The sequence below is a fragment of the Hyaena hyaena genome, unplaced genomic scaffold (genome assembly GCF_003009895.1).
Source record: "Hyaena hyaena isolate Hyena2069 unplaced genomic scaffold, ASM300989v1 scaffold_458, whole genome shotgun sequence".
Taxonomy (NCBI): domain Eukaryota; kingdom Metazoa; phylum Chordata; class Mammalia; order Carnivora; family Hyaenidae; genus Hyaena; species Hyaena hyaena.
Genome location: NW_024081090.1, coordinates 806,183 through 819,826, shown reverse-complemented (window position 1 = coordinate 819,826; position 13,644 = coordinate 806,183).

The window sequence follows — 13,644 nt, the reverse complement described above, 5'->3', positions numbered from 1 at the left end:
GATTTCATCCAAATTTTGACAAGTATGAGTAAAGCTGCCTAACCCTCATGCATAGGTTTATGTGTGACCTTAAGCTGTCACCTCAACTGAGTAAATACCTAAGAGTGTGAATGCTGGATCATGCAGAAAGAGTAAGTTTCATTTTTGTAAGAAACTGCCAACTTTTCTTCCAGACTGGCTGTACCATTTTGCATTCCCACCACCAATGAATGAGAATTCTCATTGCTTTATTTCTTCACCAGCATTTGGTATTGTCACTATTTTAGATTTGGGGCATTCTATTAAGTGTGTAGTGGTATCTTGTTCTACTATGCAATTTTACTTATGAGCTATGTCATATGACATTTCATACACTTATTTTCCATCTATATATCTCGTTTTCTGAGATGTCTGTTCAGATATTTTGCCCATTTTTAAACTGGGTTGTTTGTTTTCTTATTGTTGAATTTTAAGTGTTCTTTGTCTATTTTGAATACAAGTCATTTATCAGATATGTTTTGCAAATATTTCCTCTCAGTTTGCACCTTGTCTTTCATTCTATTAACAATCTCTTCCACTGCACAGAAGTTTTTAATTTTAATTAAGTCCAACTGTCAATTTTTTTTCTTATATTTTCTCATAATGTTGGTGTCACATCTAAAAACTCATTGCCGGGGCTCCTATGTGGCTTAGTCAATTAAGCTCCTGGCTCTTGATTTTGTCTCAGGTCATGATCTCATCATTCATGAAATTGAGCCCCACTTTGGGCTCTGCACTAACAGCACAGAACCTGTTTGGGATTCTTTATCTCCCTCTCTCTTTGCCCCTTCCTTGCTCATGTGAGTGCCCTCTCTCTCTCAAAATAAACATTTTTTAAAAATTTTAGTGTTTATTTATTTTTGAGAGATAGAGACAAATTCAAGTGGGGGAGAGGCAGAGAGAAGGAGACACAGAATCCAAAGCAGGCTCCAGGCACTGAGCTGTCAGGACAGAGCCTGATGTGGGGCTTGAACTCACTAATGGCAAGATCATGACCTGAGCCAAAGTCAGCCGCTTAAGCAACTGAGCCACCCAGGTGCCACTCAAAATAAACATTTTTTTAAAATGGAAAAAAAACAAAACAAAAAAACCTCCTTGCCAAACGCAAGGTCTGCTAGTAAGTCTGCACCTTACTTTTGGTATTATGATCCATTTGAGTTATTTCTGTGAAAGATATAAAGTCTGTGTCTAGAGTGTTTAGATTTATATTTTTGCATATAAATATACAGTTGTCCCAGGCCCATTTGTTGAAAAATCCATGGTTTTTTTTAAAATTATAATTAAATTGCCAATTTTTTGACAAAGATTAGTTGACTATATTTGAACAGGTCTGATGTTTTTTCTCTATTTTAAAAATAAAAATTTTAGATTAAAAGTAGAATGAAATATAAATCAGAAAAACACAGATGATCTATCAAGGGAGGGTTTTCATTTGAATTCAGTAGATGATTGAATAAAGTTGGTTTTGTTCCCTCGTTTCAGAAATGACTCCAAGCACCAAGAATAATGACATACACAGACATGGATTTTAACTTTGATGACAGTAGGAGATTATTTTTTATTCTAAATCATAGTATGTAAGAAAAGGATTGCCAATATACTGCTGATTAAGTAAGGATGCCATGAGACACCTAGATTTTCTATTTGGGGCTGTGAATCTTGAAACAGCTGGAATTCTCCAAAGCTGACATACCTCCTAGGAACAACGCTTTCTTTGGAACAACAGAAGTGGGTAATTGGGCTAATGGCAGAGCTCTTCTGGAAGTATTTTATACAAACACACACACACACACACACACACACACACACATCATCTCACACTCAACTTGTGCCATGAGCAATTCCGTATAAACCAGAAAGAAATGTCTCCTCTTTTGGAATGCTAGCCTCCAATACATGAACGTCCTTAATTTCCTCTCCCTGGCACTGGTCAAAATTCCCATTTTTCCTTAACTAATATGGGAAGGCAAATCAGTTAAATATTTGAGTCCCCTGCCTCCCCACCTATGGGAAAAAAAAAGTGGGAGCAGATAATCTGTAACACCCTTTCCAGAATTCTTTGACTTATAGCCTGGGTCTCATTCAAACCTTTTATTGTGGTAGAGTTGCACATGGAGAGGAAATTTTCTCAAAATGACAATGAAATTCATTGAACATAATTCCCAGGGGGCAGGAAAATGGGCCAGACTTCTCCTACAAGTACGTGGCATCTAGTCCTTGGCAAGAAAAGGAAGCTGTCAGACTAAGCTTAAAATATTCCTCTTCCTTGATATAGTGTTAATTAAATCTGCTTAATCATTACTGCAACTGCTTAGCAGAGAAAATGTAGGTACAGAGAGGTTGGGGATCAAGAAGATTCTGGGAGAGTATGAGAAAATCAAGGGCAGAATGATATTTATAATGAAAGTGTAACCCCTCCTCTTCATCTTCCTCCTCTGTTTTAAAAATTCTATGGAATTGAACAGTTGCTCAAAGACCTTAAGGAGTGGGCAGGAGCTCTGTCCAGTTGAACAGTGCTTCATTCCCATCTCTCTGGTGGTTACCCATGGTAACTAATGCCGACTGAGAACACACACACACACACACACACACACACACACACACACACACACATCCCTTTCAAAGGGAGACCATCCTATCCACTCCCACTTTCCTAACAGGTTTTCTAAATCTTCAATAAGTTTCTGTTAGCTGGGAATGAATGTCTGAATTTAGCCTTCAAAAATGTCCCTTTCTCCCCCCCCCATCTGTATAATTACTGTTTTTTTCCTGAAGCCTTTCAAAATACTATAATTAACAGATTGGCAGATAACCCATATAACTGCAGTTAAGGCAAATATAGTATGCAGCTGTCTTTGCATTAAGTGATTAAATCAAATAGCATAGTTTTGAAGTACATTTATAAAGCATAAATTTACCTCCTGGCAAAACTGTCTTAAGTAACACACCCTACACCATCTGTTCCCTCAGTATTAATACCATATTTCCCAGGACTATAGCTATGGAGATTAGAGCTACCAGCTGTGCAGAACCAAGAGGTGCTGAGGGATCCTTTGGAATACGCAGCAACTTTCGGATCCTCTTAAGGATGCTCACAGTAATTGTGCATCTGTAACCCACAAGCATGACATGCACAAAGACATACATGCACACACACTCATGTGCACACATATACCTACCCCCTCAAGTTCACTCTCCATGAACAAGGTAGTACACTGGTATGACTTTAAATGCATTCATTCAGGTACTTATTTTTTCATTGAACTATTCATCCAACAATGATTTATTCAATGCCTCTATGTGGTTAACTAAATACGAGGTAGTAGATACAAGGGTAAATACTCATGGCCCCTGCTCTCATGGAGCTTACAGTCTAGCACAGAAGTCTCTCATTAATAGACTAGCTACAATAAATGGTGATGGTTTTAAGACAGGTAGACACCGCAAGCTTAACCTCATTTAGGCTTTGTAAAATCGAAAGCTGTCACTGTTTGCAATTCAAGAATGTGTACAGTAAGTGAAAGTGAGTCAGTCATCACACATTTACCCAAAACCTGCCATGAGCAGCGGTAGACTCAGGGGACAACACAGCACAAGACATTTACAATCTGGTGAGGAAAACTGAAACTAGCAGTAGAAAAGAAATGCTACATTAGATGATTCAGACTGTTGTGAAGGGTTTCAGAGATACTGAGCAAGCACTGAGAAAGGGGAAGCCTTGAGAAGGTTTTATGCAGCCGTGGTCATCAACCCTGGCTGTACCTGTTAGAAACTTCAGGGAGCCTTTTAAAAATAGTCATGGCCAGATCCCACCCAAACTCGATTAGACTAGAAAATCTGGGGATGGGATTTGTATCCCTTTCTCTCTCTCGTTTTTACATTTTTTGAGGTAATTTTAATGAGCCTTGGGAATGCAAAGCTAGAGCTGACAAAGTCATAATCTACAGTTAAGACGGGCCATCCAGGCCAACATTCTCATGTCATAAGTAAAAGCACAGAGATGCAGAGACGCTGAATGAATTCCCTATGGCCTCACAGCTAACTTAAGGCAGATATTAAACCGGTGTCCAGGTTTTCCAGTTTCCAAACTAGGGATCTTTTTATTATGGTACCACACTCCAAATTTTCTGCATGTAGTAAAAATCAGAGCCAATCACAAAAAGTCAGCTTTCTCACCAAAGTTTTCAAAATGGGGAGGAAAGGCAAGAGCAAAAATGCAAATAATCAGTTGGAAGTCAAATATTTGATATCATTAATTTATAAGGGAAAGTCAGACTCTTAAACTGTGTAGTTTTACATGAAACACCAGGAAGGCAAGCCTCTAAGCCCAGCCATTATTGCTGTTATATGCTAGTTTCGTTAGATGTAACCAATTATTTGACTTTTTGGGAGACTTAGCATTACACAAAATCTTGTTTCCCAAAGAATCCATTTCTCCCATGTGGACTGTAATGCATCCTTATTAGAGAGACATAGAGCTTTCCATTGTTATAGTTTATTCTGTACAAAATATGAAGACTTTTCCCTTCATTAAAACCTAAGTAGCAGAGAATTGACGGACTGGACTGCAAGATTCAGGCTGCAAAAGAAGGTATTCTAAGTTTTGTTTTACATCAGTATTTATTACTGTCTCACCAGCTACACTGGATGTGCTTATAATTTATTAGTAGTCTTTATCTGGAAGCAGAAACAGATTCCATAATTCTTGTGAATCACATATCCTGCAGGCATTTTCTTTTTAATCCAACTTTTGTTTACTGTCACTTGTACTGAACATTTTGCGTTGCGATTCACAAAGAAGCAGTTCACAAAAAAAACTAGTATCTGGCCTACCCCAATATTTTCCATTTTATTAGTCAATGGGAGTTGGCCTTTAAACTACCCAGCTTATAATTTATAACCGGAACAGACAATTTAATCATTGTAGGATGTGTTCAAACACAGCTCAAAGTTTTAACAAGGCTTCTTCCTTTATTTCGAGCCCCTCCCTGTCAAGAAAGCTCTTGTATTTTAGCAAAGAAAGAGGTTCTTCTTTTCAGTTTTTCCTTGAGTTAGTGTGTACTGAAACACTTTAAGAGAAATGTGAAGGAGCACATCAATTATATCTCCAAGAAGGAAAACAACACAACAAACAAACAAACTGGGGGTCTTTGGGAGATCATATGAACATTAAGTGAAAAGACAGCACAATTATTTTGACAGCAGCTGTTAATTAAGAGACTAGCCATTAAGAACATGAGGACTCAAGTTCCTATACATTTACTGATCTTTTCTAGTATTTTGAGAATATTTGATTATATGGTACTATTTTTAAATGTCATTTCGTAGCTGTAACAAAAATGGTCAAGGAAGCACCTGAAAATGATCATCCCTAAGGGGATAAGAGTAAAAATCACTGTATGCCAGATTTTAATTTTACATAACTCAAAACTATTTACCCATGGACAAAAGACCATTCATTATGAGAAAAAGGTAATAACAATTAAACATGCCTGTGCTAGGCCCACTAAGAAATTGGGTGATTCAATCTCCTGGACAACAGAATGGTATCTTCAGCTGATGGAGTAAGTAGATGGAGGGAAAAATTAAGAATAGACTAATGGATAGATGGGAAGACACTATTAGTATTTATGTTAACAAATTACAGCCAATATTAGCCAGTCTATATCATGTCAAATAGAAAAAAGCAAGAATCACTGAGAGAATGGCAAGTTGGTGGATGGATTATACTTCAATAATGACAGAGGAAATAACTCAGAGAACACTCTGGGTTCTTTCTGGCAGGAATGTTGTCCTCTTCTTTATACCCTCAGCATTTATCACAGTTCCTCTCAGTCAGCAGTAGTTCAATAATGCTGGATAAATGGAGGTAAAAGAAAGGGAATAAGAAAGGATTCCTGGATACAAATGCTATCAAATTGCACTAACGTCAACAAGAACGGTATTTTTCCATTACAGCTCAATCTTAATATCACAGAAGGAAAACTAGGATGGAAATAAGTACTTCAAGATGTTATTCTGAAGCAGCCTGTCTAGAAAGCCCTGGAGAGAGCTTGACAGGGAGGGGAAAGGGTATTGGAGACAAGGCTGCGGAATGGTTGCCATGTGCAGGACCATGAAGTTAAGACAGTGCCAGGGGCAGCAGCAAGAAGGCTAATGAAGACTTGGATGTGCTGTCTGTAGCTGAGTAGTCCTGGGAAAACCTCCTGTGAGCCTCAGTTTCATATTATATGAAATAGTTAAACTGATTTACCTCTTAGATCCTTAACTAGGTCTGCTGTGCATTTTCACAATCCTATGTTCCATTGTTGAAATCTCTTCTCTAACTCCCTGGAAATAAAGGTGATTCATCATTTTATCTTTGGGGGAAGAAAAACACAGAAATATCGCTTATCATATAGTATTCCAGTTCATTATGATTTGAAAAGTTTTCCTTGTTTCTCACATGATTTTATGATATGAAACCCTAAAATACTAAGTCTACATAGGATTTCTTAAAACCAACACTCAGAAAAAAATGCATTTGAGACAAAAATAAATTACTTTAAAAGACACATCTCTAAAACATGTCTGTATTTTGGTATGTATTTGCAACTGCATAAGCCAAGTTCCAAAGCCTTTGTGTTCTTTCCTTTTTATCAAAAATCAGTCAGTAATATTTAGCAGTGGGCTACATGGTAGAGCCTTATGTTTTATTGTCTCAAGCTTTCAGATTGGGAGTTTTTATTGTCTTAACCAAGAACCTGGTGAAGCACACCTTCATCCCCAGATGTGGTGGTTGGTTTGTAATTTCCAAATTCAGGTCATGCTCTGTGTGCAGCCATAGATTTCTTTCTAGGTAGTTCCACTGATGTCTATGGAAAGGAGTAGTGGATGCCTATACCTGAATATTTGTTTCTGTTCTGCAGGGGCTGGCCACAAAAGGTGTCTGTTAGTAGAAAATGACAGTTCTATGTTGATTTTCAGAGAACAAGTGAAGAATTAAAAAAGACATGGTAAAGCAAACGTGGGACAGATTTATCTCAGTGTAGAAAAGCTTTGAAGAGAAATAGAATTTAAGTGAAATCTGCTTACCCCGACACTGGGAAGAGGCCTAAAAGAAGAGAAAACCCTGAGGTGAGATGTGTCAGCGGTGAGCAGGCTGAAATGTGCTCCCTCTGTCCTAGCATGGGTCCTCAGTATATCAGCATTCCTATTCTGGGGCAGTGATATTAACATGCAAAAATAAGAGAATGGATCACTCCATCTTGGCAAGGAGAATCAATCTACGGTCTTGTAGGACCCTATCCCATGGATTATTGAGTTGTAAGCTATGCCAGATGCAATCAGAAAAATTGGGGTCTTCTGAATAAAGACATTTCAGGGGTGGTTATCTCCTATTTATTATATTAGTATTACTCATAGATCCGATTTATCATGTGACCAAAGATTCATATCTGAACTTTCTAGATAAAGAAATTGAAAAAGAAAAAGGTAAAATGGCATTTCCTAAGTCATTCAGCTATATGTAGTTCTTATAGTTCTAACATTGTCAACATGTATTCATAAAAAAAATATTGGAAGAAAAGGCAAATGGAATAAAAATACATACTACATATAAAGACAAAAAAGAATCATGTTAATATGATTTCAAGTCTCTGCCCTGCAACATACTAGTCGAATGCAACTTTTCCATAAGTTTCAAATTGTTTCCTAACAAATAATTTTAAGAAATAGCCCAGTGATGCCAAGGTGGCTCAGTCAATTAAGCCTCTGACTCTTGATTTCAGCTCAGGTCATGCTCTTAGTATTGTGTGTTTGAGCCCCAAATCAGGCTCTGTGCTGGCAGCATGGAGCCTGCTTGTGATTTGTGATTCTCTCTCTCTCTCTCTCTCTCTCTCCCTCCCTCCCTCTTTCTCTGACCCTCCCCCAACTCACATGCAGGCTCTCTCTATATTTCTCTCAAAATAAACTTAAAAAAAAAAAGAAATAGCCCATTGATCAATCCCACTGGGTTTTAACTCCCCTTTAGATGAACAGACTGACATCCACAGCCATCACTATTAAACCCAACTCCTGAAATTTCAGAATACTAAATTTTAAAGTTTTATTAGGTTCTATCTCAGGCAAAAGCATTGGGATTGTCTTAGTATATGTGGAAGGACTTTTCTGAGCAAAAATGAATTTTTTTTACTGAAGGGGGAGTAGGTAAGTGTAGGGCATAGCTTGAAATGTAAGCCTTTTGTGGCTAGGTGACTGTGGACAAGCTATGGATGCAGAAGGAAACTGAAAGAGAGCTGGCACTTGAGGTAAGGCCACATTCCATGGACAGGAGAGGTTTGGGAATTCTGCACAAAGTGACCCATGAGCATGAGCAACCAGAGTCAAAGAAATCAAAGTAAGGAAATGATACAGTGCTTAAATTCTCCAATGTAACATCTTAAGAGTGAGGCCATAAGTAGTACAAATCTCTTAAATCTACGGCTAATGGGAGTAGATAAAACAGCCATATACATACCACAATATCAACTAATTTTTAACGACTCTATGAAAGAGTAATTGATATCCCAATAACTGCACATACTTCATGTGTATAATCTGATAAGTTTGAATATATGCAAGCATTTGTGAAATCATCAGTCTGATCGAGGTAGTAAACAAATCCAGCGCCTCCAAAAATTGCCTCTTGCCCATTTGGATTTTGCTGTAGTGGTGGTGGTTTGTGAGAACACAACTGGAAATCCACCATCTTGGAGCGCCTGGGTGGCTTAGTCGGTTAAGCATCTGACTTCGGATCAGATCACGATCTCGTGGTTCATTGGTTCGAGCCCCGCGTTGGGTTCTGTGCAGGCAGCTCAGAGCCTGGAGCCTGTTTCAGATTCTGTGTCTCCCTCTCTCTCTGCCCCTCCTCTGCTCATGCTCTATCTCTGTTTCAAAAATAAAAAGCTATAAAAAATTATAAAAGGAATGTGATGCTGAACAAGCAGGCGATTCATCTTTTAAAAAGTTAGAAATATATCCTCTTATCACAATGTTCAGAGGACAATACATTATTATTAACTGTAAGCACCATGTTGTGCCTCACAGCTAAAGCTTACTCTTCTTGCACAACTGAACCATTGCACCTGTTGAACACCTTCCCATTTTCCCCTACCCTCCAGCCCCTGGTAACAACCATCACTTTATCAGTATAAGACACTAGGATGTGTGGAGACTAGTAGGGAGTTTGGTGAAGAGTTAGCAAGTAGATGGAAAATTTAGGAAAATCTTTATAAAAGAATTAACTTATAGATGTAATTCAAGACAAATAGACATCCATACTCTGTACAAAAAAAAAGGGAGACTGAAATATTGTGGTGCTGGTGTGGGAATCAGAGGATAGAATCTGGAGGGTGGGACACTGCTCAAGTGTGTTGGTGGAGGGGCGGGCTGAGGGTCTGAAAGGCATAAAAGTGCTAAAAGCAGTTTGGATGGAAAACCATTTCGAAGAGAAGAATGTAGTCTGATGGGTTATCCACCCTATATTACCCATATAGAATCTTTAGTAAAGGCTATTTTGCTCACTTAGGCTGTGTGTGTGTGTGTGTGTGTGTGTGTGTGTGTGTGTGTGTGTGTAAGTGGCTTCCTTTGCGATTGATTGAAGAGGAAGCTAAGGAAGGTGTGTGGGTTGATGCAAGGCTAAAATAGATTATTCGGAGAAACTGGCATGAAGAATGGAGGAGAAGCACTTGGGTGCCTCAGCTGGTTAAGCCTACATCTTTGGCTCAGGTCATAATCTCACCATTTGTGAGCTTGAGCCCCACATCAGCCTCTGTGCTGATAACATGGAGTCTGCTTGAGATTTCTCTCTCTCTGTCCATTCCCCCTATTAAAAATAAATAAATAAACATTTAAAATAAAGAATGGAGATTTCAAGAGTGTAAATTCCAGGGAATTTGCAGAAATTCTAGAGTAAACCCTAGACTTTCAAGGGTGCCAGAGAACTATTAGGTTCAAAGCCAAGACCTCCAAGGGTAAAATGTGGACCCAGCAGCATCTGGGTGATATGTGGAATAAATAGAATATTGTACTAATGTATATATATGACAAGATGAAGGCGTGGAGTGGAAAATGGTAAGGCACAGAGAAGGGTGGGGCCTCTAGTGACCTGGAGAGTGGGTGAACATTTTCTCTCTTATCTCCTCCCATACCTTTAGGAGGCTTCTGTGACATGTCCATCGCCATGTGACGCAGGCCTACAACCCCACTCTGGAGTGTGCATTCCTCAGTACCCAGTTATCTGTGGATTCAGGACACTGCAGACAATGCAGAATGAGCTCTTTTTATTTTTTCTGTGGATATTTTCTGTCCTATGAGTCAGCTTAAGCTCTACTTCCTAGGAAATTTTGATGTGGCCTCTTTCTGTTTTTATTGGTATTGGGGGGAAACATCTAAATCATATAAGGGAACTCTAGACCTAGCCCCCCGGCCAAAGTTGAGTTTTGTTTTTCTGATTCCTCTCACTTTTCTAACTCATGTTGGAGCAGAGAGACACGTGAAATGAAAACACCCAGGAAGCAGTAGAACCCATCCTTTGAGGGAAACAAGTCGGATAGGACAGAAGTTAGAGCGGAGACTAGGACTTTATGCAAAATTCACACACCATCTGCCTGGGTGTGGTAGAGGTTCCTAGGATAAATCCCGACTACTATTACTCATGGGTGGTTATTTGACTTTTTAAGGCATTTCAGGGCACTTGAGGGCAATAGTTTCTTTTTTTTTAATTTTTTTTTTAAATTTTTTTTTAATGTTTTTTTATTTATTTCTAGGAGAGAGAGAGACAGCGTGAGCAGGGGAGGGTCAGAGAGAGAGGGAGTCACAGACTGAAACAGGCTCCAGGCTCCGAGCTGGCAGTCAGCACAGAGCCCGACGCGGGGCCCGAACCCACCAACCGCGAGATCATGACCTAAGCGAAAGTCGGACGCTTAACCGACTAAGCCACCCAGGCGCCCCGAGGGCAATAGTTTCTTAACACTGTTTATGAACTATCTATCATGGCATGTGTCTTTGAGCAATTCTCCCCCTTATGTTCAGGCTGATGGCTGACATGGAGAGCAATGCTGAGTCTCTTAAAGACTCTGATCAGATGCTAACCCACCTATGCTCAGAGAATAGAATCCTACTGCATTGAACTAGATGTTTCTAAAGATATAAGAAACTGTGTCCCTTTGCAAGAAACTGTTGGTGGGAATATCAGCTGAGGACTTCATGCAGGAAACCTTGGTTACTTGAGTTTTTTGGAGATGAAACAATGTGAAATTGTTTTATCCACTTCAAAAATGAATAACAGGATGGGCACCTGGGGGGCTCAGTAGGTGAAGCGTGTGACTCTTGATTTCAGCTCAGGTCATGATCTCCCAGTTGTGATCTCTCCTTCTCTCCCTCTCTCAAAATAGATAAGTAAACTTTTAAAAAATGAATGCTAAGGAAAAGAAATAGTCTTAATTAATTCAATGCAGAAAAGCATATTATTCATGAATAATGAATGTCTACAGCTTGCCTAGAGAGAGGGGTGAGAATTAAATCTCAGACTCTCATTCTTTCCTGTCTTGCAGCATCAACAGAGATCCAGGAAGATCAAAGGTAGAACACTAATAGGAAAGGTTCTGCCCATTAGACATCACTTTCCAAGGGTTGACTTTACACTTTTCTTTCTGTGAAGACCCAGGTCCATAATCTGAGGATGTTAGTTTCTAGCATAAGTCCTTCTCAGAAACAGAGCCTTTAGAAGTGAGATCCAAAGGAAGGAAATTAGGAAATTCTGTGAAGTTCTCAGATTCCCTGCTCTGCCAATCTTTAGGGACTAAAGAATGATGAAGCCAATTGCATAACGGGGCTTACCTAGTTGGTGGTGGTGTGAGGTGCAGTGTGCAATAGTCAAAGTTATCCAGAGAAACAGAACCAATAGGAAGTGCACATGTATAGAGATATATTTGTGGAATTAGCTCACATGGTAATAGAAATTGGCAAGTTCAAAATCTGCAAGGTGAGTTGGTAAGCTAGAGGCTCAGGGAAGAGTCTGTGCTGTGGTCCAAGTCCAAAGGTCAACTGCTAGACAATTTCTTTTCCTTAGGGAGGTCAGTCTTTTGTTTTATTCAGGCTTTACTTGATTGAATGAGGACCACCAGCATTATGGAGGCTATACGCTTTACTCAATTGCATTGATTAAAATGTTAATATTATCCAAAGGCACATTCACAAAAACGCCGGCACTGGGTAGTCATATTTAATTTTTAAAAATTTTATACAACAGGGGCACCTGGGTGGCTCAGTCGGTTAAGCAACTGACTTCAGCTCAGGTCATGATCATGTGGTTTCCTGAGTTCGAGCCCCATGTCAGGCTCCGTGCTAACAGAGCTTGCTTCCAATTTTGTGTCTTCCTCTCTCTCTTTGCACCTCCCCTGCTCACTTTCCCTCCCTCCCTTTCTCTCTCTCTCTCTCAAAAATAAATGTTAAATTTTTTTAAATAAAAATATTTTTACAACAAACAGCTATTTTATTTTTTCCCAACAAATTTTAGTGTCCATTTTATGTATTTGTGACAACTCTTATTCCTTCTTTTTTAAATTTATTGCTCCAGTCATAATACTTCATTATCTCCACTCATATATCTTTATTTTAAATTATAAAATTCTTTCCATATTTATGTTGCTCAACTAGAAAAATAAGTTAATAACGTTATCACTGTAAAAACATTCATTTCAATTTAATTACCAATTAATCTTACATAGATATCGTAACCTATGGTGTTTTCTTAAGACGTTGAAATGAACACATTATAATGTTGCATTGGTGGGTATGAAAAAAGGCACATTTGAACTGAGTTAATATGTTGGCATAGGCTAAATCAGTGATATGTTTATTAGGTAAGATACTGGAAAAGACGTACTAGAACCTTACGCATAGTACAATACGATATATTACAAGATGCAACAGTTAGCGCAAGATGGAAGATTAAAATTATATTAAATTACAAAACAGTCCATTGATGCACATATCGATTGTTTTCATGACTTTTGTGAATAATGCTGTCATGAACATGGGAGTGAAAATATCTCTTCAAGATCCATTGCGACAGAAGATAAGACTTTCTTATCTACTAGAAAAGCCCCCATACCTAAGAGACCTCAACAAACCAGTGTTAAACCGCATGCAGTATTTTACAACACAGAAAATACTTTCTTTTCCATTTGAAAGAGATGCTTTAACTCCCTCAATGCATTTAAACAGCATTTTGGTACAAATCATGATGAGTCCTTTCTAGAAATAATTATACGTATTTCTTTACTTTTTCTTCTTTGGTCAAAGGTTTTAAATTGTGAAATATCCATAAAATAAACTGCCCCATGATAATCTGAGTTGGGAACTTTAGATAGTGTTCTAGATAAAAATGAGTTCTTTAAAAAGGGGCTTGGGATGCCTGAGTGGCTAAGTTGGTGAAGCACCTGACTCTTGGTTTTGACTCATATCATGATCTCACAATTAGCAAGTTTGAGCCCTGTGTATGGTTCTGCGCTGACAGCTTAGAGCCTGATTGGGATTCTCTCTCTCTCCTGCTCTACTTCTCTCAAAAAAATAAATAAACTTAAAAAAAAATCTTGATTTCAA